This window comes from Choloepus didactylus, chromosome 21 (genome assembly GCF_015220235.1).
Source record: "Choloepus didactylus isolate mChoDid1 chromosome 21, mChoDid1.pri, whole genome shotgun sequence".
In the NCBI taxonomy this organism is placed as follows: domain Eukaryota; kingdom Metazoa; phylum Chordata; class Mammalia; order Pilosa; family Megalonychidae; genus Choloepus; species Choloepus didactylus.
Genome location: NC_051327.1, coordinates 23,421,766 through 23,443,774, shown reverse-complemented (window position 1 = coordinate 23,443,774; position 22,009 = coordinate 23,421,766). Strand labels below are relative to the sequence as shown.

The following is a 22,009-nucleotide window of genomic DNA, read 5'->3' as shown; positions in this document are numbered from 1 at the left end:
TGGGCCTTGGCGACTTCCTCTCTCTTCCAAAGCCTCTTCTGTGGTCCTGGGAGTCCTGTTTACCTTCCCAGCGGGTCCCTGTTTGCAGGCCCCCTCTCCACGGAGCCCTCTGTCCACCCCTTCCCTGGACATTGCCGGCCCTGCCTCCTGCACCTTTGCCCTCGTTTGTGGGACATCACGAAAGAAAGCAAGTCTCTGGGCCCAGGTTCCCTGACCCCAGCCCAGAGCATGCAGCTGAGGCCTGGTGTCCCCCTGGGCCTGCCGGGCCCACAGGCTCTCCCTGGAGGTGAGCAGCCCCTGCCAGTCAGGCCACCCCCCCTGCAGGCAGACGAAGCCCCCAGACCGTGGCTGGTGTCATGAGGCTGGACCCATCTTAGGCCTGGGAGCTGGACCACGGGGGCACCTGTCAGGGCATTCTGGTCCTTTTCTGCCACACAAAGGCCTGGCTGGGTCCTGAGCTCTGCTGAAATCTCGAAGTGGCTCCGTATCCATCAGTGCCCTTGGCACCACGGAGGCCGGAGAGGGACTCACACAAAACCTCTTTCTAAGCAGGAAGAGCTTCCCAAGGCCAGAGCAGAAAGCTCCCACCCACCCCTCTCGCCAGAATCACAGAAACAAGATGCTTTTTTGCCCCCCAGACTCACACGAGTCAACTAGAAGAGCTCCTGGCTGCAAGGACAGGGAGGTGGCAGGGGGGGACAGCTCGGCGCGGACGGCAGGGTGGGCGGGAGGGGGCTTCGCCGTCACGCAGACCCTCCCTCATGTCATCCCAGAAACCAGAAAGACCCGAGGAGATGATTTTCATAAAGCAGACGTCTACCAGGAGGAGGGGAGGGAGAAAACCCAAATCACATTTCCTCTCCTCTTCAGGCAGAGCCTCCATCCCAACTTCTTTGTCCCTCTTTTTTCCTGACGTTTCCATTCGGCTCCAGCTAGTGACGGATCTGGCCTTGCTCGTTAGTCTGTGCACAGGAAGGGCGGCTTCCATGGCCAGAGCACCAGGCGGTCACTCCCCTGGGCCCGGGCCCCGCTGAACGGAGCAGCCGCCTCTCGTCCCTGCGCTGGCACTCCTCCCGGCCTCCTGATTTCTGTCCCTTTGAGTGGAATCACTTTCTTTTTCACATAATTTTGTTTTTCAAAGGCAGAGGGATCACTGATGAAATGAGTGCTCGCGTGCCAGCCTTGTTCGGAAATTCACGTTTCGGGGCAGAAGTTCATCCAGAGCAAGTGTGTCACGTCAGCTTGGCAAAAGCGATGAGTGAAGAGACAGTGATTCACGGAGCAGGCGGTGTCCTCGGCCTGGCTAGGCAGGGTGTGCGCCAGAGGACCCGCTGTGGCCTGCCCGGGACGAGGTGGGTGCTGTGGGCGCAGATGTGGCGCAGGTGGCTGGGAGGACGGAGGACGGAGAGCAGAAGCCGGGACTGCAGCGAGAGAGCGTCGCGCGGGAGCTCGGTGGCCGTGTGTGTCTGTTTGGGTTTTTTTACTCCTTGTTTGTGGACACTTGCGATGCTATTGTACACAGGTATCATTTTAAAAATTAAATTTTATTTTTGTTTGTTTCTGCTTATCATTTATTTTGTATAGTAGCAATCCAGTAAGTTTATTAAATTGACCGATCAATTTTATTATTTGTCAACAGAGTCTTGGATGTTTTAGAGGCACATTCAGATTGTCCATGAAAAATGGCAGCCGATACGCTAGTCTGATATCCGTGACTGCTGTATCGCATTGTTGTGCTGGCGAAGATCTCCAGGACGATGTTGAACAGAAACGGTGTTTGATGGGTGTCCTTGTGTCCTCCCTTCTGCCAGAGGAAAATATTTTAATAGATTTGTTTTTCTATTAATTTGGTGAAGTACAGTCTAATAGTCAAATGTTAAAAAATGCCTTTTTAAATCATTATTTCTTTTTAACCACAGTGCAATTACAGATGTCACATCGTCTACATTTAGGAATTATTTAAATAATACGTGGTAGATTGCACTGTTGTTCCCACCCCTTCACTGCCCTGTTTTAAAATTATACATCTCTGCATTCAGATGTTTAAAAAAACAGATAAATAGATGGGTCGGTAGGTAGACGATAGAATGACAGGACAAATGCAGCAATATATAAGTTGGTAAATCTGCATATCTGCAGAGGAAATATATTGGCATTCTCTGTATGGGTTTTCTACTATTTATGTAACTGTCCTGTAAGTTTGGAATTATTTCCAAATATAAGGTTTAAAAAAAAGACTGTGCATCCCCACCTTTTGTCACAGCTTTGCAGCTGCCAGGGGACGAGGTAGCGTGTACCCCACCTCGATGTCTGGGGCCTGGCCCTGACACCCACCCTCACAACCAGAGGATCCAGAAAAAGAGAAGCAAACTGAACCCAAAGCAAGCAGAAGGAAGGAAATAACAAAGATTAGAATGGAGATAAATAAAATAGAGAATTAAAAAAGCAAGTAGAGGGAATCAACAAAACCAAGAGTTGGTTCTTCCAAAAGATTATTGAAATTGACAAAACATGAACTAGATTGAGAAAGCATTCTAATAACTAAAATCAGAAATGAAGGGGGGATTACTACCAACCCCACAGAAATAAAAAGGATTATAAGATGATGCTTTGAACAATTGTACGCCAACAAATTGGATAACCCAGATGAAGTGGACAAATTACTGAAGCACACAAACTACCTACACTGACTCAAGAAGACATAGAAGATCTCAACAGACAAACAATAAAGAGACTAAATCAGCATCCAGTGGCTTCACCAGTGAATTTTACTGAATGGTTCAAGAAGAATTAACACCAATCCTGCTAAAACTCTTCCAAAAAAATTGAAGAGGAAGGAATACTTCCTAACTCATTCTATGAGGCCAACATCACCCTAGTACGAAAGCAGAAAAAGATACAATAGGAAAAGAAAATTATAGACAAACATCGTTAATGAATATAGATGCAAAACTCCTCAACAAAATACTAGCAAACTGAATCCAACAACATATTAAAAGAATTATACAGCATGATCAAGTGGGATTTATCCCTGGTATGCAAGGTTGGTTCAATATAAGAAAATCAATTAAAGTAAATACACCACATTATCAGAAAGAAGCAATAAAAACCACACAATCGTCTCAATTGATGTGAAAGAGGAATTTGACAAAATCTAGCACGTCTTCTTGATGAAAACACTTACAAAACTAGATGTAGAAGGAAACATCCTCAACACAATAAAGGGCATGTATGAAAAACCCACAGCTAGCACCGTGATCAGTGGTGAAAGACTGACCACTTTTCCTCTGAGATGAGGAACAGGACTAGGATGCCCCTGTTGCCAATGTTATTCACCATTGCACTGGAAGTTCTAGCCAGAGCACTTGAGCAAGAAAAAGAAATAACAGGCAGCCAATTTGGAAAGGAAGAAATAAGACATCCCCTATTTGCAGATTACATGATCCCACATATAGAAGATCCTAAAAAATCCACAACAAAGCTACTAGATTAATAAACAAATTCAGAAAACTGGTGGGGTACAAGATCAAAAAATCAGTGGCCAGTTGATTTTTGACAAGGGTGCCGAATCTACTCAATGGGGAAAGAATAGTCTCTTTGACAAATGGTTCTGGGAAAACTGGATCTCCATATGCAAAAAATGGCAGTAGACTCCTACCTTATACCATAAACAAAAATGAACTGAAATGAATCAAAGACCTAAACGTAAGAACTGAAACTATAAAACTCCTAGAAAGAAATGTAGGGAAGTATCTTCAGGACCTCGTGTTAGACAGTGGTTTCTTAAACTTAACACTGACAGCATGAGTAACAACAGAAAAAAGAGATAAATGGGACTTGTTCAAATTAAAGACTTTTGTGCATCAGAGGACTTCATCGTGAAAGTAAAAAGACAGCCTACAGAATGGGAGAAAATATTTGGAAACCACATGTCCAACAAGGGTTTAATATCCAGAAAATATAAAGAAATCCTGCAACTCAACAACAAAAGACAAACAGTCCAATTAAAAAATGGGTAAAAGACTTGCATAAACATTTCTCCAAAGATAAACAAATAGCCAAAAGGCACATAAAAAGATGCTGAACATAATTAGCCATTAGGGAAATGCAAATCAAAACCACAGTGAGATACCATTTCACACCCACTAGAATAGCTACTATATATAAAAAAACAGAAAACAAGTGCTGGAGAGGATGTGGAGAAACAGGAACACACATTCATTGTTGGTGCAGCCGCTGTGGAAGACAGTTTGGCGATTCCTCAGAAAGTTAGAGAATTACTTTATGACCCACCAATCCCATTTCTAGTTACATACCTCAAAGAATTGAAAGCAGGTACTCGAACAGATATTTGCACACCATTGTTCATAACAAATTCACAAGAACCAAAAGCTGAGAGCAATCCAAGTGTCCATCCACAGACGAAAGGATAAACAAAAGGTGATCTATCCGTTCGAAGGAATATTATTTAGCCATAAAAAGGAACCAAGTTCTGATACATGCGACAACATGGATGAACCTTGAAGACATCATGTTGAGTAAAATAAGCCAGATACAAAAGGACAAATATTGTATGATCTCAATGATACAAAATAATTATAAAAACTTAATTTATAGAGTCAGAAACTAGAATACAAGTTACCAAGGGGCTGGGTGGGGGTAGGGAATGGGGAGTTAATGCTTCATTGATGCAGTTTCTCTTTGGTGTGATTGAAGAGTTTTGATAATGGATGGTGGTGATGGGAGCACAAAATTGTGAGGTAATTAACACCACTGAATTATATATTTGAATGTGGTAAAGGGGTAATTTTAGATTGTATATGTTACTAAAATTAAAATTTAGACAAAAAACCCTAGGAGTGCACGATACAAGCAGTGAACACTAATCTAAACTATTGGCTATAGTTAATAGAATAATTATAATAATATTATTTGATCAGTTGTAACAAAGGTACCACACTAATGTGAGGTGTTAACAATGGGAAATCTGTATGTGTGAGGGGAGTGTATAAGAACTCTATTTTCTGCATGATTTTCCAGAGTTCTCTGAGAGCCTGGGCGCCATCCGGCTGCTTGGAGAGGGCTGCCCTCTGCTCGGGGAGCGTGTCCTCTGGGCACACACTTGGAAGGGATGTAGCTGCCCCTGCAGGAGGCTGGAGGACACATGTCTGTCCACGGTTGACCCTCAGACCTTGAGATCTAATGGCGTTTTCCCTGCTGCTTTTTGGACTCGTTTGGGACCCTGACCTCTATTTTCCCTTCGGTTTCTCCCTTCTGTGATGGGAGCATCTATCCTACGCTAGCCCCACCATTGTATGTTGGAATCAGATCACTTGTTTTCCGGGTTTCTTGGGGCCACAGTCAGAGGAATTTTGCCCCAGGATGGGCCACACCTGTAACTGATATCCGATGAGAACTTGTACTTAGCATTGCCGTGAAAATGACTTACGGCTTTGGGCATGTTGTGAAAGACTGCATGCATTTTGCCTGTGGGAAGAGCTGGCTCCCGGGGTTCAGAGGGTGGACTGTGGTGGAGTACCTTGCGGACCGCAGGTTGGACGTGGTCGTGGTCTTGCTGCACGTTCTGGTGTGCGTGGCCCCGTGGGGTCAGGGTGGGCGTCCGTCCAGATCACCGGAGCCTTTGCATGTAGAGCGAGAGCTGGACAGAGCAAGCAGCCACGCGAAGAGGAAGCTGGAAGAGCCCGAGGACATCGCCGTCGCATCACCAAGGCCACCGGCAGACAGCCCCAGAATGCTCGGTGTTCAGGGAGAAAGCACCGCCTTGCTGACCTACCTCAAAACCAGGGGCCAGTAAGTCTCGTTGTTTGAGCACCGCATCTCTGGTGTTTGTGATCACAGTCGGAAACGAAGACAGAAGGCAAGCCACTGAGCCAAGGGGTGACTTGCATTTTGAAGGAACTGCCCTGGATGCCGTGTGGAGATTAAACAGAAGGAGGGCAGGGAGAGAAACGAGTCCAGCCAGGAGACTGGCTATGTTGTGGCTTGAACTATGTCCCCCAAAAGGTGTGTTCAAGTCCGGAGCCCCAGAACCCCAGAACGTGACCTTATTTGGAAATAGCACCCTTGCAGATGCTACTGAAGTGAAGATGAGGTCCTGCTACTGTACGTCAGCCCTGATCCTCTAGGACAGGTGCTCGGGGAAGAAAAGGAAAGTTCAGACACAGAGCGAGACGACCCGGTGACAGCAGGAGGCAGAAACTGGAACCAGCCGGGGAACAAGCCCTGGGGCCATGAGAAGCTGGAACAGTGGGAGGTAATTCTTCCCTGGAGGCTCTGCAGGCAGCCCGGCCACACACACACACACACACACACGCACACACACGCACACGCACCTTGATTTCCAACTTCTGACCTCCAGAACTGTGAGAAAGTGAATTTCCGTTGTGATGGTAATTGGCTGGTGTGGAGTGGTGGGTTTCTCCTGTAGAGAGAGCCTGGCCCTTCCTTCTGCCCGCACCCTCGCCACTCCCCGATGTCTCCCTGATGTCAGTTCTCAAGCATCCTTACACTGTTGTTTTTCTCAGAGTGCCGTTAAGAGAGGAGGGAGGTATTTCTTCTACCCATGTGCATTAATCAGCTCCCACTAGGGTTATGGTGCGCAATCAGACTCGTTATTGGAGGATTCCGGATTTGCAATTCCACTTACTCACAAAAATGTATTTGCAAACCCCTCCGCCCCAGTTGATACGTGCGGTGCTTTCACAGTCATTTGCAGATGTGTGCAGAGAGGAGAGAAATCTGAGTCACCCGGCGCACCTTCCCAGCTGAGCTGGAGCCGGGCATGCTCAGCGCCTTCTTTCAGCCCTCCTACCATGGACGTGTGTCCTTCTCGTGGTCCGTTCATTGTCCTGCTCTTCACACTTTTTGTGCTTCTTGTGGGTGATTTCACAGTTTAAAACGGCCCCCAGAGTGGTGCTGAGGGGCTGTCTAGCATTCCTGAGCCCAAGAAGGCAGTGACGTGCCTCACAGAGAAAATCCGTGTTAGGTGAGCTTCGTCCGGGAGTGAGTTCCATCTTAATGAATCAACACCATCCACTAAATAAGGCGTCTGTAAACGGAAACCACCTAGAACAGGATTGTGCATTGATTTGGTTGATGAAAATATTGTTTCAGAGGCTCCTGGGAGCCTGACCCTGTGTTTCCCCCCCAGGCAGTGGTGCAGTGTTGGCCAATTCCGTGTTTGTGGTGACTTGATCAAATATAACGATTATGAATCCTGAGACTTGACTGTAGTAACAGAACCCTCCAAATGGTGGAGGCTTCCGAAATACAGAGGTTCACTTCTCACTCACGTTGCACGTTCTCCTGGGTCGGTTTCTGGCCAAGGGGTGGCCCCGGTCTGGGCTGCCGTGGGCACCGAGAGCCAGGAGAGGAGGGCGGTGGACCTCGGCATCTTCACACGGCTTCTGCTCGCACGGACATGCCCCCCCGCCCATGGCGCCGGCCACCGTAGACGACCTAGCGTCGCTGGACTTCGGTGGCACAGGGAGGCCGGCCTTCCCACGGGGAACACTTGGACGATAAATGTGACGTACCAAGTCAGGCCTCTTTAAGAGTGGGAACGTGAAAGACAAAGCAGGAGGCTTGAAGAAAAATGGTGTATTTAATTGGGACTCTCATTTGCCCCAGTGTGGGTCAAGCAAAACACGTGTGGAGGCTGCAGTGGGCCCACGGGTTCCATTTTGCAAGCTCCAGTTTAGTTGGACCCGCTCCTTTCCTTTGGATTTCTTAAACCATTGTTTGGGGGCCCCTCGCATTCCCCCACAAGAACCTGAGGCCAGAGCACAGAGGAGGTCTGAGTTCCAGCTCCAGCATGTGACAGGCTTGTCTCCGAGCCTGTTCCCCCACCTCTAAGTGGGGTTCTAGGGTCCCTGGAACCGGGAGATCCATTTCATGGCCAAACTGAGGTCCAGAGTTGGCTCTGCCCCAAGCAGGGCCAGCCCGTGACCCCAAGGGCCCCACCCTGCTCTGGGCGGTGTAGACCCTGCTCTCGCCACTCATCACTCGCAGCCAGCATGTTGGAAATGGGGAGATCAAATGTGGACCAGCCCCTCGGACGCGGCGTCTGGTGTCCAGTGATGGCCCTGTTCTATCTGGGGCCATTCTAGCCTCGTGGTCCCTGCCCTGTTGTGGTCGCTGAGTTTCTGGGTTTTTCCATTTCTCTAGAACACGTGCCCAGGCCCGGTGCACTTTCCGTTCTCACCACGTGTGAGGTGTGTCCTTGGGTTCCAGGCGTTGTCCCGTGACCTTGACCCGGGGGTGCCCACAGGCTGGGCCCTGGGCGCTTGGCAGCAGAGGCCAGTCTCCTCTTTCACAGACAAGGACGCCGAGGCTCTCGGAGCACAGGCGAAGCTGAGGCCGTACGGACAGACAGCTCCCGAGGGTGCAGCCGGGCTTGGAGTCGGGGCTGCCCTGCTCCAGAGTCCGTGCTCTTCCCTCTGAACGTGGCCCCTTCGCCGTGGCCGGGAACCCGCGGGAACCTGGGAGCACGTGCGATGCCCCTGCCACAGCCCATCCCACCGGGCCAGGCGCTCCTCTCCCGGAGGAGTGAGACCTGAGAGACGAGTTCCAGTCTCTGATTTGGGGCTGGCCGTGCCCACTCATTCTTCAAAGGTTAACAAAATTGAAATCTGGAATTTCTCATCATCAGACGTATCAAGAGTCCCACTTAGCATGTGGCGTGATCCAAGAGCAGTGGAGTCCCGCTGAGGTTACAAAACACCTCTAGAGCTCTGCTATTGCGAGATTTTCTTTTAATTAAAAAACAAATAACACTGTAATAGGAGAGGTGATTAAAAAAATGGCTCCACGGTGCGTCCCACAGAGGCGCTTTAAAAAAAAAAGCCACTAATGATCAGAAAGCTTCATTATTTTGCTCTATGGCTTGAAGCAAAAATCAGTGCCCTGAGAAGCCCCTCTCCACCCCAGTCTCAGCACAGGCTTTTATTTTTCCCAAACCGATGAGAGGATTGGGGGCAGGCTAAACCTCCAGCCTAACGTCAAAATTCAACAAGTGAAAATAGTGAGGGAGATTTGCCCTCCCTTCTCCCCTTGTACTCTCTTAATATCTCTTTCAAAGCACAATTTACAGTGCTTTGCAAAGAGTAATTGCTGAATGCATGCACTATACAGGTATTAAAAATGGTGTCCACTAAGAATTTTTAATATCGAATGCTTACCATGCCAAATGAGGTGCAGAAAGCCAGATGTCACCCTGAGTGTGAGCGTGTGTCCTGAAGGAAACGTGCAAAATATCCAGAGTAGTCCCAGATGAGGCTGTGCCTGGGTCGAGTTTTTTTCTCATGTATAGATCTTCCTACTTTTTAACAATGAACCTAAGTTGCATTTCTGATCAGAAAAAGTGTAGTTTTAAAAATGAAATTAACAGAAACTGGAACAATCTAATATTCTTTCTTGCCCGATGATTGGCTTCTGTGGCCGTGGGAGCTCCTTCCATGCAGTCCTTTCCTGCCTGCTTGTTGCCCGGTAACCGTCATTTTTGACCCGGCCCTTTCCTCGCTGGGACCCCGTAGCCGTGCTGCGCTGTGGGGCGATCTGGTGTGAAGTGATTTCAGACCAGGCAGTAATGAAACTACCGACCCCCCGCTTTATGAGGCCAGCACATTCCATTTCACAAGCGTTCTAGAAAGAGTCACACTTTGCAGATGCGCGTCCTCGCTTTGCCTCCTGCACCCAGCCGTGACACCGCTCCTTCTGCCTCTCTCGCCCGCGGCCATCCCCCAGCCTTCTGCTCCTTTCCCGGGTGTGGCGGATCCATCCGGGTGGCTGTGGGGGTGGGGCTGTGTCCCCCAGAAGGACACGTGGACGTCCCAACCCCAGTGCCTCCGATGAGGACCTGCTGGGAAACGGGGTCCTCACGGATGGATTTGGGCAGGTTAAGATGAGGTCATCCCGGAGCAGGGTGGGCCCCACATCCAACACGACTGGTGTCCTTGAACAAGGGGAGCGGAGTCACAGACAGACAGACAGACAGAGAGAAGACCCCTGTGAGGAAGGAGGCACCTGCTCCGGGACTGCCAGCCGCCGCCGGAAGCTGGGAGAGAGGTGGCCTCTGCCCTCCAGGCCGCAGGTGGAGCCGACACTGTTTCAGCCTCTGGCCTTCGCGACGTGAGACCACGCATGTCTGTCGTTATAACCCCGTTTGGGGAACTTTGTATGGCAGCTGTAGGAGACCCTCATCCTTTTTCCAGCCAGGAGATTCCGGTTTGTAGGGACATGGAGCCTGACACCCCCGGAGCTCACTGGTTCACCGGACAGAGGAGCAGAAGGAGGGACCCGCATCCTCGAAGGCACCGTCGGCCTACCCTGGACTGCCCCCCTCCTTTCCCGTCGGGTCCCAAGCCCTCTTCATGCCCCCACCAGGTCAAGTTGGGTTTTCTGTGACTTGCTGTTGAAAGCCTCCTAACGGCGTCCGTGCTTAGGTGATGAGCTTGCAGATACGAATTCCCTGTCTCCAGGCCGGGCGACCCGCGTGTACCGGGTTATTCAGAATGCACAGCTCACACCTGGGCACCTGGCGTGATTCCAACCAGTGCCCCGTTTGACTCTCAAAAGCGTCCCCGTTTCAGACGGTAAACGATACAGTCGTCCAACCTACAGGCTGCATCTGAGGAAGACTGGGGCTCTTCGGCTGCGGGGCACCAAGGTGAGGACGTTCGAGGTGAGCCTCGAAGGACAGGTAGGATTTCCCAGGCAGGTAAGTCGTGTGGGCAGAGGGCATCAAACGCTGTGGGGAACCGTGGGCAGTGGGCAGATTTATGGACAACCCTGTCAACCTGTCCTGCCTGCAAGGAAATGGGAGCAAGCGGACAGCTCACCCTGAAGGTCCCTGAAACTCCTCTGAGCGGAGCTATCAGAGGAGCTGCGGCAGAAGGGTGATGAGGCGTCTGTCTTCACTGTCCTCCACAGTCAGGTGAAAGCCCTGGAGGGCCCCCAGCCCCCGGACCCAAACACGTCATTTGGCAGCACAGGGTGGTGCTCCGAGTTACGGGAAGCACACGGGATGGGAGCTCTGCAGCACGCACCACCGTCAGCTGTGCTCAGCGCCCAGGGGTACTTGCAGCTCTTGCTGGCTTTTCAGCCGAGCAAAACAACTGCTGATGGGAACATAAGCAGAACCAGATTGGAGTCTTAAGCGATGTGAAAGTAACTGCTTTTTCTTAAAGCGAGGCTTCTTATATTGTGCATTAGACGTGACAGATTTTTGCTTTTCTTTGTCCATCTAGCAGACATGACGTTTGCTATAGGATAGCTGCAAGGCCCTCCGGCACGGATCATACTGGATGATAAAATACTGAAAATGTTCCTTTTAGATCAGGAACTTCTGAAGGATGCGTTTCTGTAAAAATTTTACTAGCGGTCCTAAGCACTATAAGGCAAGAAAAATAAGTAAATAAAGATATAAGAACCTGAAAATTAAAAACATAACTCTTTATTTGCAAATTGTGACTATGTATGTAGGAAATGCAAAAGAATCATGAGAATTGAACGAGGTTGCCAGATACAAAACTGGTTGTATTCTTATATGCCAGCCACAAACAGGAAATGATGTTTAAGAAAAGATGACATTTAAAGTAGCATCAAATATATGAAGTACCTAGAAATAAATGTAAGAAAAGTTAGGCAGTCTCTACAGCGAAAATTATAAAATCTCATTGAGAGACATTAAAAAGGACTAAATAAATGGAGAGATAAGCCCTTTTCCATGGATTGGAAAACTCAGTGTTATAAGGATGTCAAGTTCTTCCCAAATTGATGTATAGATCTAATGCAATCCTAATCAAAATCTCTCAGTGTTTTTGTTAAGGAACTGACGAGCTGTTTCTAACATTTACATGGAAACACAAAGTATGAATAATAGCCAAGACAGTGCCAAGAAGAACAAGGTGGGAGGACTTGCTCTACAGGATTTTAAGATTTATTTTAATACTATAAAATTTAATACAGTGTAGTCCTGATTCAAATATACATGAATATACCAATGGAACAGAATAGAAAGCTCAGCAACTGGTCTAGGTACATATGAACATTTAATTTATGACAAAGGTGGCACTGGAGAGCAGTGGGGGAAAGATAGATTTTTCAATAAATGCTGCTAAAACAATTTGATATTCATAAAAAAAAAATTTGAACCTCTAACGTATGCCTTTTGCAAAATCAATTCCAGGTGGATTAAGGAATTAAATGGGAAAGGTAAAGCTACAGAATTTAAAAAAGACATTAAAGGAGCGTGTCTTCATGAGCTTGGCGTAGGGGATGGTCTCTGAAGCCATTGAGACCACTAATCATGAAGGAAAACAATGACTGTGTTAAAATTAAGTTGTTCATCAGACTACTGCGAAAAAAGAAAATGAGAGTAAAAGGCCAAAGTGGTAGAAGAGACCCATCACGTTAACCAACAAGGATGAGTTTTCCAAGCATTTAAAGAACTTCATACCAGTAAGAAAAATCTGAGGACCCAGTAGAAAGTGGACAAAAGATGAGAACAAGCACTTGACAAAAGAGACCATTCAGTGAGCAGTAAGCATCTGAGAAGGTGTTCAACCTCCAAGTCATGCAACCACCTATTAAAACTATACTGAGACATCTTTATACCCTCCAGACTGCAGGAATGAAAAGATCTTGCAGAGTCCAGTGATGGCAAAGATGTGGAGTGGCAGGGACTCAAAAACCTCAGGTTGGGGTGAGGATTAGTACAATGGCTTTGGAAAATAATTAAGCTTTATGTAGAAAAGCTGAACTTGACATATCCTATGACGCAGCAAATCAACTTCTAGATCTACCATCTAGAGCAGTGGTTCTCCCACTTCAGCACGCATCAGAATCTCCGGGAGGGCTCCTCAGAACACAGATTTTTGGATTCCGTCCCCAGAGTGAGTCGGAAGCTCTGGGCTGTGAACTAGAGTCTGATTTCTAATGTATTCCTGGGTGATACTCATGCTTCTGGCCTGGGGTCCACAGTTAGAGAACCACCACCCTGGAGAAACTTGTGCTCATGGTACACCAGGATTCACGCACAGGAATATCCTAGAGTGATAGCTAAAAATTCCCACCAAGAGTCAGATGACAATCACAGTATAGTCACACAATGGCAACAAATGAACGATAGCCACATCGATGAATCTCCCGAGCAATTTGCATGGAAAAAGCCAGACACAAAAGACCACAGAATTCCAATCATGTAAAGTTTGAAAGCAGATATAATCAAATCCTATTATTCAGGGCTGCATGCATTGACGGAAAACTAAGGAAAAGCAAGGAAATAGTTATCACAGAAGTCGGAATAGTGGTTTCCTCCCGGGGGTTGGGGGTGGTGTGGTCAGGGGGACAGCGAGCCGGTTATTAAGTCATGGCCTCTCGGCCCCAAACCCACCCCACCATAAACTCTGCTTTGCAATGTTGGGGCGGGTGCACCCCACTTTGTTCTGCCAGCCGGCTCTTGCTGGACTCCTCCAGTGGGAGCACTAGAGGAGGCTGCCCAGCTGGGGGAGGAAGGAGGGCTTTCTCCTCCCGGCATCTTCCCGGTGGCCCTCGGCCTGCGTCCTGGTCCTGGGACTCGGCTGGCAAAGCTGCTCCCCCTCGGCAGCCTCACTTCCTTTCTGGAGCAGCAGCTAGAGCTCGTTTCCTGGTTTCCTGATGCTTCCAGAAACAGCCTCCTTGTGACCCCGGGGAATCACCAGGCTAGCCCCAGCGCAGAGGATGGATATTCCCATGGGAAGCAGCTGGCGGTTCTTTCCCACCTGCTCCTTGGAGTCCAGCCTATAACCGTCAGCCACGTGCAGCGATGCCGGAGGTCAGGCGACTGGCATCGCGGCTGTGACCATAAGCCAGGTCTGACCGTGGCCTCCCTTAGGACACGCCTGATTTTCTCATCTGAACAGTGATTCACTTCTGGCGGCCTGGAGAGAAGCATCGTGTCCGGTTGTTAGTGTTTTAAGGCTTCGATGGCTGATAGTATTTCTAAGCGTCAGTTGTATGCAGTGACCCTTCCCTCCAGGGGGCCAGTAGGCCCTGAGAGGTGGTCACCAAAGGGGCAGCTTTTTGCAAGCTCCACTTTTCCTTCTGTGTTTACAGGCGGGCCTGGACAGCTCTTTCTGAACAGGAATCAGGGTTTTAAGTTCCTAGTTTTGAGAGGGGTTCAGGATTCCTGTGCTTCGCCCTCCGGTTTTATTTTGTATTTATTTGGTGAGTTCCTCAAATATTAATTATTGTTTTATCCAAGGGTTCTTTATTCTAGGAGATTGCTTGGTGCCTGCATTGACTGTTATTGACTTGGAAGGAAAACGCTTGCAAGGGAGGATTTTGAATCTAGTGCATCAATGTGCGGACTTGCTCCAGTTTTAACAGTGAGCAGTTTATGCTTGATGTCATTAATATACATGAAAACTGGGAAGCAAAATTATGTTTTATCGATTTAAATCTGTGATTAACTTGCATGTTGTAAGGCTGTCGCAGCCAGATGGTTTTTTCCTTTGAAGCATTAATAGGTTAAACTGTATAGGAAAATACGATCAATAAATATTAGAAAACCAAGGGATGCTGGGCCATGCACATTTCACGTTTGCCTTGTGGCCTCACGGCTCCGCAGCGTGGCTGGAGGCCGCGTCTCTGCCAACTGCACACGCAGCAGCGGGCGGCTTCTCATCTGCTTCCAATCACCCCGGCAATGCGTGTTTAGAACTTCACTTCTTACAAAGGGCTGAGAGTTGGGCCATAAGCCAGGGCTTCTCGAATTCCATTTCCTTCTCTAGGATGTGAATTTCTGCATAGATGTGGGAAGCTTCATTTGTTTTTTCCTTTCCTCCCACTTGAAAACAGGGAATATGTTAATATGTATTTAGAACAGAGCAAGAAACAAGCAGTTTCTACATCCGACATGTAATTCACTGAAGCACGATTTGATTTTCTTTCATCGTCTGTATTTAATTCCATCTTCTTCCCTATCTAGAGCACTGAAGATTTCCAGCTGAACTCCTACGCTAGGGCCTTTTTTTAAAAATTTGTTTTAATTATAATATTAGTTTCAACCATGTGAAGTTAATGATAATTGACATTTGGCCATTTTGAATAGTGGTTGCAAATGATTCAACCTAATGATAAATCGCATATGCTAAGCTCTTGCTTCCTTGCCAGACCTTGCACCAAGCCCTTTATACACGTTATCCCCATTTTGTCGGGAGGTTTACATGAAGTGGGGAACTGAGGCACGTGGAGAGATGAAGTACCTTGTCCAGTTCGTAGTGAGCAGCAGAGCTGTGATTGGCACACGGGGTCTAGTAAACATCCGTATTCCAGCAGCTCTCCTGATCTCAAGGACAGAACCGTATTATCATCTGCGTAGGTGACAAAGCACTTTATAGAAAAGCACCAAGGGAGGGTGTTGGGGGTGACAAGTGTCCCCCCATCCGTGTCCACCTGGAACCTCAGAATGTGACCTCATTTGGAAACGGGGCCTTGGCAGCGGGAATCCAGTTATGATGCGGTCATAGTGGCTCAGGGTGGGCCCCAAAGGCAATGGCCGGTGTCTTCTAAGGAGAGTGGCAGAGGCGGGTGGGGAGAGGCCAGTCCTCAGCAGGAGCCGAGGTGAACCCGGGCCGCGTCAGAGGCTGGACGCTGCACCTGCACCCCTGCCTCTCCAGACGGGCCCAGAGCCCCGTCCCCACTCCCACCCGGGCCTGGGTCTTTCCCCCTGCCCCTGCCTTCTGTCCCCGTGAGGTGGGCAGAGGGCCTCTCCTTATCCCGGCTCCTGCAGGGGCCCAGCAGCTCACATAGGCTGTAGGTTAAAAAACAACCAGACAGAAGTAAATACCCGAAACCGTTGAACTGCAACCCAGTAGCCTTGACTCTTGAAGAGGATTGTATAACTAAGTAGCTTACAAGGGGTGACAGTGTGATTGTGAAAACCTTGTGGATCGCACTCCCTTTATCCAGTGTGTGGTTGGATGAGTAGAAAAATGGGGACAAAAACTGGGTGAAAAATAGGGTGGGATGGGGGGGATGATTTGGATGTTCTTTTTTACTTTTATTTTTTATTCTTATTCTTGCTTTTTCTGGTATAAGGAAAATGTTCAAAAAATAGATTGGGGTGATGAATGCACAACTACATGATGGTGCTGTCAACAGCTGATTGCACACCACGGATGATTATATGATATGTGAATATATCTCAATAAAGCCAAATTTTAAAAAAACAAGAAAAGAACCAGGCGACTTGCAGAGGCAGAGCCTCCCGCTCCTTTGCGCCTGGCTCTTCCTTTCACAGTCCCCGAGTCCTACCTGATTTTCGGGGCCAGCTGTCGGGCCCTTGCTGCACACCCGCCGCGGCCTGGGTGCCTGGTGTCCGCGAGGGAGCCCTCTGACGGCCCGGGAAGGGCGGGATCGCGAGCCCCGCTGCGCAGCGCGGGAAGGCGAAACTGAACGTCGAGGGTGGGACAACTGGCCCGAGAGCCCTGGAGGTGGCCGGGCTGGGGCTCGGCCCGGGGCCTTCGACGCTGCCCTAGCTCTCCAACCACCTGCTCTTTGCAGATGGCTGGAAATTATTAACCGAAGAGACGTTACTAAACACATCACAAGAAAAGCTTTCTGGATTCACTTCCTAGGGCCGTGGCAACAAATGACCACAAACCGGAGGGGGGCTTAAAACGGCAGAATTATATGGTCTCCCCATGCTGGAGGACAGACGTCTGCAATCCAGGTGTGGCAGGGCCAGGCTCCCCCCGAAACCTGGAGGGGTGAGTCCTTCCCGCCTCGTCCAGCTTCTGGTGGTCCCGGCCCTCCTGGCTTCTGGTTGTGTCGCCCCCGTCTCTTTGCAAGAAGCACTGCCGGGACCAAACACCTCCTTCACTGGGGCAGCCCTCCCAGGGGCTCCTATATGGGGGAGGCCGCTCCATCGTGGGGGACGCTGGTGGCCCCCTCCAAGCGGCTGTGAGAATCCCTGTCCCCTTCCACTCAAATGCTGGCTGCCTGTCACTTCACAATCAGGGGATGACACGGCCCAGAAGTCCTGAAGGACGGAGAATTCCCGTGAATCCACTTAAAACAGGAAGCAGAATGTTACAGAATATCATGAAAAAGGTATGATTCAGACTTTACCTAGAAAGATGACTAAACTAAGTTGTTTAACTTATACTTAACTGAATTTGGTTTACAAACACAGACCCGTGCTGATTGTTAACAGTTGTACTGAGATATAATTCACCCACCAGGTAATTCACCCATACGAAGTGTATAGTTCAGTGGTTTTTAGGATCTTCACAAAGTTTGCATCCATTACCACAATCGACGTTAGAACATTTTCCTTACCCCAGAAGGAAAGCCTGCACCCCTTAGCTCTCACCCCCACTATTTCCCCCAGCTCCCCAGACCTAGGCATGCACTCATCTACTTTCTGTCTTTATAGATTTGCCCATCCTGGACATTTCATGAAGTGGAATCATAAGGTGTTTGTCTTTATGTGTCTGACCCTTTCACTCAGCACAAGGTTTTCAAGTTTCCTCATGTTGTAATAGCTGTCAGAACCTCATTCCTTTTTATTGGCCAATACCATTCCATCGTATGGATTTCCCACATTTTGTTTATCCAAGGAAGGACATTTGGGTTGTTTCCACTTTGGGCCTATTATGAATAATACTGCTCTGAAATGTGTGTACAAGTTTTTGAGCGGGCGTATGTTTTCAGTGCTCTTGCATAAATATCTAGGAATGGAAACGTGGCTGATTCTTAGAATTACAATGAATTAACTGCATTTTGCTCTGTTTTCTGGTGTGCATGTGTTGGTACAGACCTGAAAAGGCAGCTAATGTTAGCAGTGCTTTGTTAGGTTTAATTTTTAGGTTATAACAACATTTCTTTTCCTTCACAGCTACAGAATGATGGGGTTTGGATAATGACTACTCAAAAGTGAGGACCCTGCAGCATTGCAAGAAGTTACCAGCTTTGATTTGGGAATGAAGGTCTGACTTTTTCTGTTCTCTCAACCCACTGCCATTTCCCTCGCTGGAGCCAGGCAGCGAGCTCGGCGGGGCCCTGGCTCGGCCCCTACGGAAGCAGTGCCCGTCCCAGTTTCCCACCGTGTCTAATAAAGAGGTGGGATGAATGGTAGAAATTTCTCTGCCGTCTCTGTCATGGGCTGTGTGTCCCCCAGGAACTTAGGTCTGCGTTCCAGCCCGGCTCCTGGAAATAGGGTCTCTATGGCTGTCATCAAGGAGTAGGTGGGCCCTAGATCCAACATGACTGGGTCCTCATAGGGAGTGGGGAGTTTGGGCAGACAGACACACGCACAGAGAAGACGGCCACATGAAGACAGAAGGAGAGACGGTGATGCTGTGAGAAGCCAGAGGACGCCCAGGCCACCGGACACCAGGTGACAGCACGGAACCAGCTCTTCCCAAGGATTTCAGAGGCAGCCCCGCCTTGCCGACACCTGGATTTCAGACGTCTGCCCTCCAGAACTGTGAGACAACACATTCCTGTTGTTTTAAACCACCAGTTTATGGAACTTTGCTAAGACGGCCCTGGGAAGACTAACATAGTCTCTTCCAAACAAGATGCCTTCCACTGAACAATTGGCTTGATTTTACTAGGGACAGTGAATCTGGTAACTGAACTTGTTTCCTTCTTTGTGTGGGCTGTTAGGAAGCTCAGAACTAAAACTGGAATCAGTCTCTACCACCTCTGTTAGACTTCGGTGGTGGGACCATACCCATGGCTTACTTCCATCTTTTCAGTCACTTCTTTCCCTGTTTTCCAGTTTCCTTATTTACTGATATATTTTTATTTTGATACGTTTATATTTGAGTAAGCCATCAGAAATGGTTTGTTTTTTAGTTCAGATGAACTTATCACAAGATACAATCAGCAAGAGTCAGACAGACTAGAGAACTCTATAATTAACAAATGACTCACTTTCATAAATAAAAGGAAAAAAGGGGGAGATGGAAGGGAAATATATAAATTAAGTGGGATTAAGGGAACCCTCATCTGTCGTTGTTAGAATGTAAAATTGTGCACCGCTTGGAATAACAGTTTGGTGATTCCTTTAAAAGTGAAACGTACCCTTAGTGTGTAGCCCAGCCCTCCACACCGAGGAGTCTCCCGGAGAGGAATGAAAACACATGTCAAAGACTACATGTGAAGGTTCCTACAGCATTATTCATAGAACCTAAACTGAAAACAACCCGTATGTCCACCAGTGATTGAACTGGTTTCAAAAAAGCAGCGGTGGTACATTCTTACAAGAAAGCATCGTCAGTAACAGAAAGGAACGATTTGCCGTTTCATGCACCAAGCCTGGAGGAACCCCAAAACCTTAGGTGAAGAGAAAGAAGTCAGACACAAAAGGCCACATATTTTATGATTCTATTTATAGGAAATCGATTTTTTAAAAAGAAGAAGGAACTCCAGAGACAGAAAGCTGCCCGTGGTTCCCTGGGGCTGAGCTGGGGGCGGGAACCGGCTGTAGATGGCACGAGGGAGCTTTGTGGGGTGACGAAAGTGTCCAGTACTGGATCGCAGTGAAGACTGAGCAACTGTCCACTGACGGTGTCTGCATTTTATGGTACATAAACTGCACCTCAATAAAGTTCTTTAAAAATGGAGACTTAAAACTGCCTGGAAATTTGATCATATTGTGGCATCTTTATTAAGAATGTTTTTAGGTGTGATGATGGCATCGTGGTTATGTTTTTACGAATGAACCCCTATCTTTTAGAGATACACATTGAATTGTACAAAATGAGATGATGCCTGGGATTTGTTTCAAAGCAATATGGGAGGGTTTGGGTGGAGGAAGGGGGAAACATGAAAGGACAGCAGTGGGTGACTGTTGGAGCTGAGTGATGGGTATGTGCAGATTTATTCCAGCATTCTTTCTTCTTTTGTATATGCTTAAAATGTTTCCATAGTTAAAACTTTAAAAAGATGAAGTTCAAGTCTTTAAAGAAAAATAAAGCAAAAAAAAAACAGTGACTCGGCCAAGCTCTCCACGGTCACTGGCTGGACTCAGCTGGACCAGATGTTTCCCCTCCCCTTCTGCCAACAGTGGGCAGCCTTTGTGTGCCACCAGCCGGAGTCTGCCTGGCACAGACCCAGCCTAAGCATGAACCCGCACCCTGCTGATCCGCCTCTCTGTCCCAGGGATTCCAATCCTGTAGAATGATGCAAGAAAGGGAAAAGATTGGAGCATCCTGGGAGAGCAGCTTTTGTGGCTGTCATCGGGGTTTTCTCACGCAAGGTGAGAGTTTATGCAGCTAACTGGAGCTGCCATTAAAGTCTTCTCATTGTGCCAGGGGAGGGGAGGTGGTCTCCCCATGAGGCGACCCATGAGGGAGATAAAAAGTCAAAAAGGCTGGTCAAAGTGGTAAATTTCTTCCACGCTTCTCTTTGCCATATTGGTCATTCCGTTGCTGTCTGCGTAGAAGAAATTAATTAAGCCCAGGGCTTTCTCAGCAATCTAGCTGTTTCCTGAATTTTGCCCCTTTACCTCCCAAATCAATATAGGTAATAATTACAAGTGAGCTCCATTGGGGGTTGAATTGGGTCCCCCCAAAAGATAGGATGAAGCTCTCATCTCGGTCCTGGTGAATGTGGCCTTATTTGGAAATAGGGTCATTGCAAATGGAATTAGAATAAGTTAAAAAGAGGTTGCCCTGGAGTAGGGGGCCCTTAATCCAGTCTGCCTGGGGTCCCTGTAACGGGGGGGGGGGGGTCCCAAACCCGAAGAGGAGATGGCCACGTGACGTGGTGGCGGAGAGTGGAGCAACACAGCTGCCAACCAGGGGGGCCGAGGATGCCAGCACCGCTGGGAGCCGGGAAGGAGGCAGGGGGCAGCGTCTCCCCCAGAGCCTTCCGGGGGAGCTGGGCCCCGCCGACACCCCGAACTCAGACTTCCAGGCCCCAGAGCTGGGAGGTGATAACTTCCTGTTGCTTCAGGCCACCCAGCTGGCGGTCCTCAGTGGCAGCAGCCCCGGACACCGAGAGGTGCATTTCCGAGTTGTCGGTGCCAGTCTGAGTACTTATCTGTAAGTATTAATTCGTTTAGTCCTTATAACAGCCCCACGCAGTATTATTATTCCCCTTTAACAGATAAGGGAGCTGAGCCACTTGCTCTGGACGCACCGTCGGGGAGCAGCGCAGCTTGGGTTTACACCAGCCGATGCGTCTGCAGGGGCCCGAGCCGTCAGCCGCCGGGTGAGTTTTCTCTCGGGTGAGTCCACCAGGGCCTGGCCGGGCCTTCCGGCTTCTTTTTCTGGTCGTGCTCAGCACAGAGAGGGAGCAGGCTGCGGGGGTGCCCTCCCTGTGGCCGGGTTACAGCTGAACCCACTGGGTCGAGAGCGTGACCTTCTCCCTCCAATGTTTTTCTCCAAGGCTGGAGCAGCTCCTTCTCTTTTTTAAAAAATCATTTCTTGAGGTGAAATTCACGTAACACAGAGTTAACCACGTTACGGTGCTCAGTTCATTGGCACTTGGTCCATTCACGATGCTGTGCAACCGCCGTCCCCATCGGGTTCCAGAGCCTTGGTTGCCTTTGGGTCTTGCTGCCAAATCCCCAAACAGCCCCGACTCCTGCGCTGTCTGGGACCTGGATCTCAGCTTTCTCTGGTTCTGCGAACCACCTGGTATCATTCCAGTAAATTCCCTTCTTGTTTAAGGTGGCCAGAGTTGGCTGCTGTGGCTTGAAACCGAAGTGCTCCATGGCAGAGCCTTGTTCACCAAATAATTACTGTTCTCCTTACACTTCCCAGCCCTGTGAGGTGAGAGCCATGGGCTCCAAACCCTTTGGACAGGAAATCTTACACCACTTCATCTGGGAGGTAAAAAGAGGAATAAAAATTACACCAAGACAACCAAGTGATAATTCTGCTGAAATTCAAAGACAAAAACACCTATTGGGATGGAAGACGTTTCATTGATTATAACAGTGCTGGCCAATCTGAACATGACGCGAGCCACAAATGTCATTTCATGTCTT

The 22,009-nt window shown here is 48.5% G+C and overlaps 2 long non-coding RNA genes across 6 annotated transcripts in view; one reads left to right on the top strand and one right to left on the bottom strand.

Moving 5' to 3' along the window:
• Positions 1-22,009, top strand: part of LOC119517553 — a 30,107-nt gene that overhangs the window by 4,551 nt on the left and 3,547 nt on the right. For 2 of the 5 annotated variants that reach the window (XR_005213548.1, XR_005213549.1), the window contains exon 2: positions 17,903-21,228. This is a non-coding gene — a long non-coding RNA (uncharacterized LOC119517553). The remainder of the gene's footprint in view (positions 1-17,902; positions 21,229-22,009) is intronic. The other 3 variants (XR_005213551.1, XR_005213552.1, XR_005213550.1) reach the window with 3 other exon arrangements.
• Positions 1,526-4,428, bottom strand: LOC119517554. The gene is made up of 2 exons (XR_005213553.1): positions 4,317-4,428; positions 1,526-1,804 (listed from the first exon to the last, which is right to left on the bottom strand). It is a non-coding gene; the product is annotated as an uncharacterized LOC119517554 (long non-coding RNA).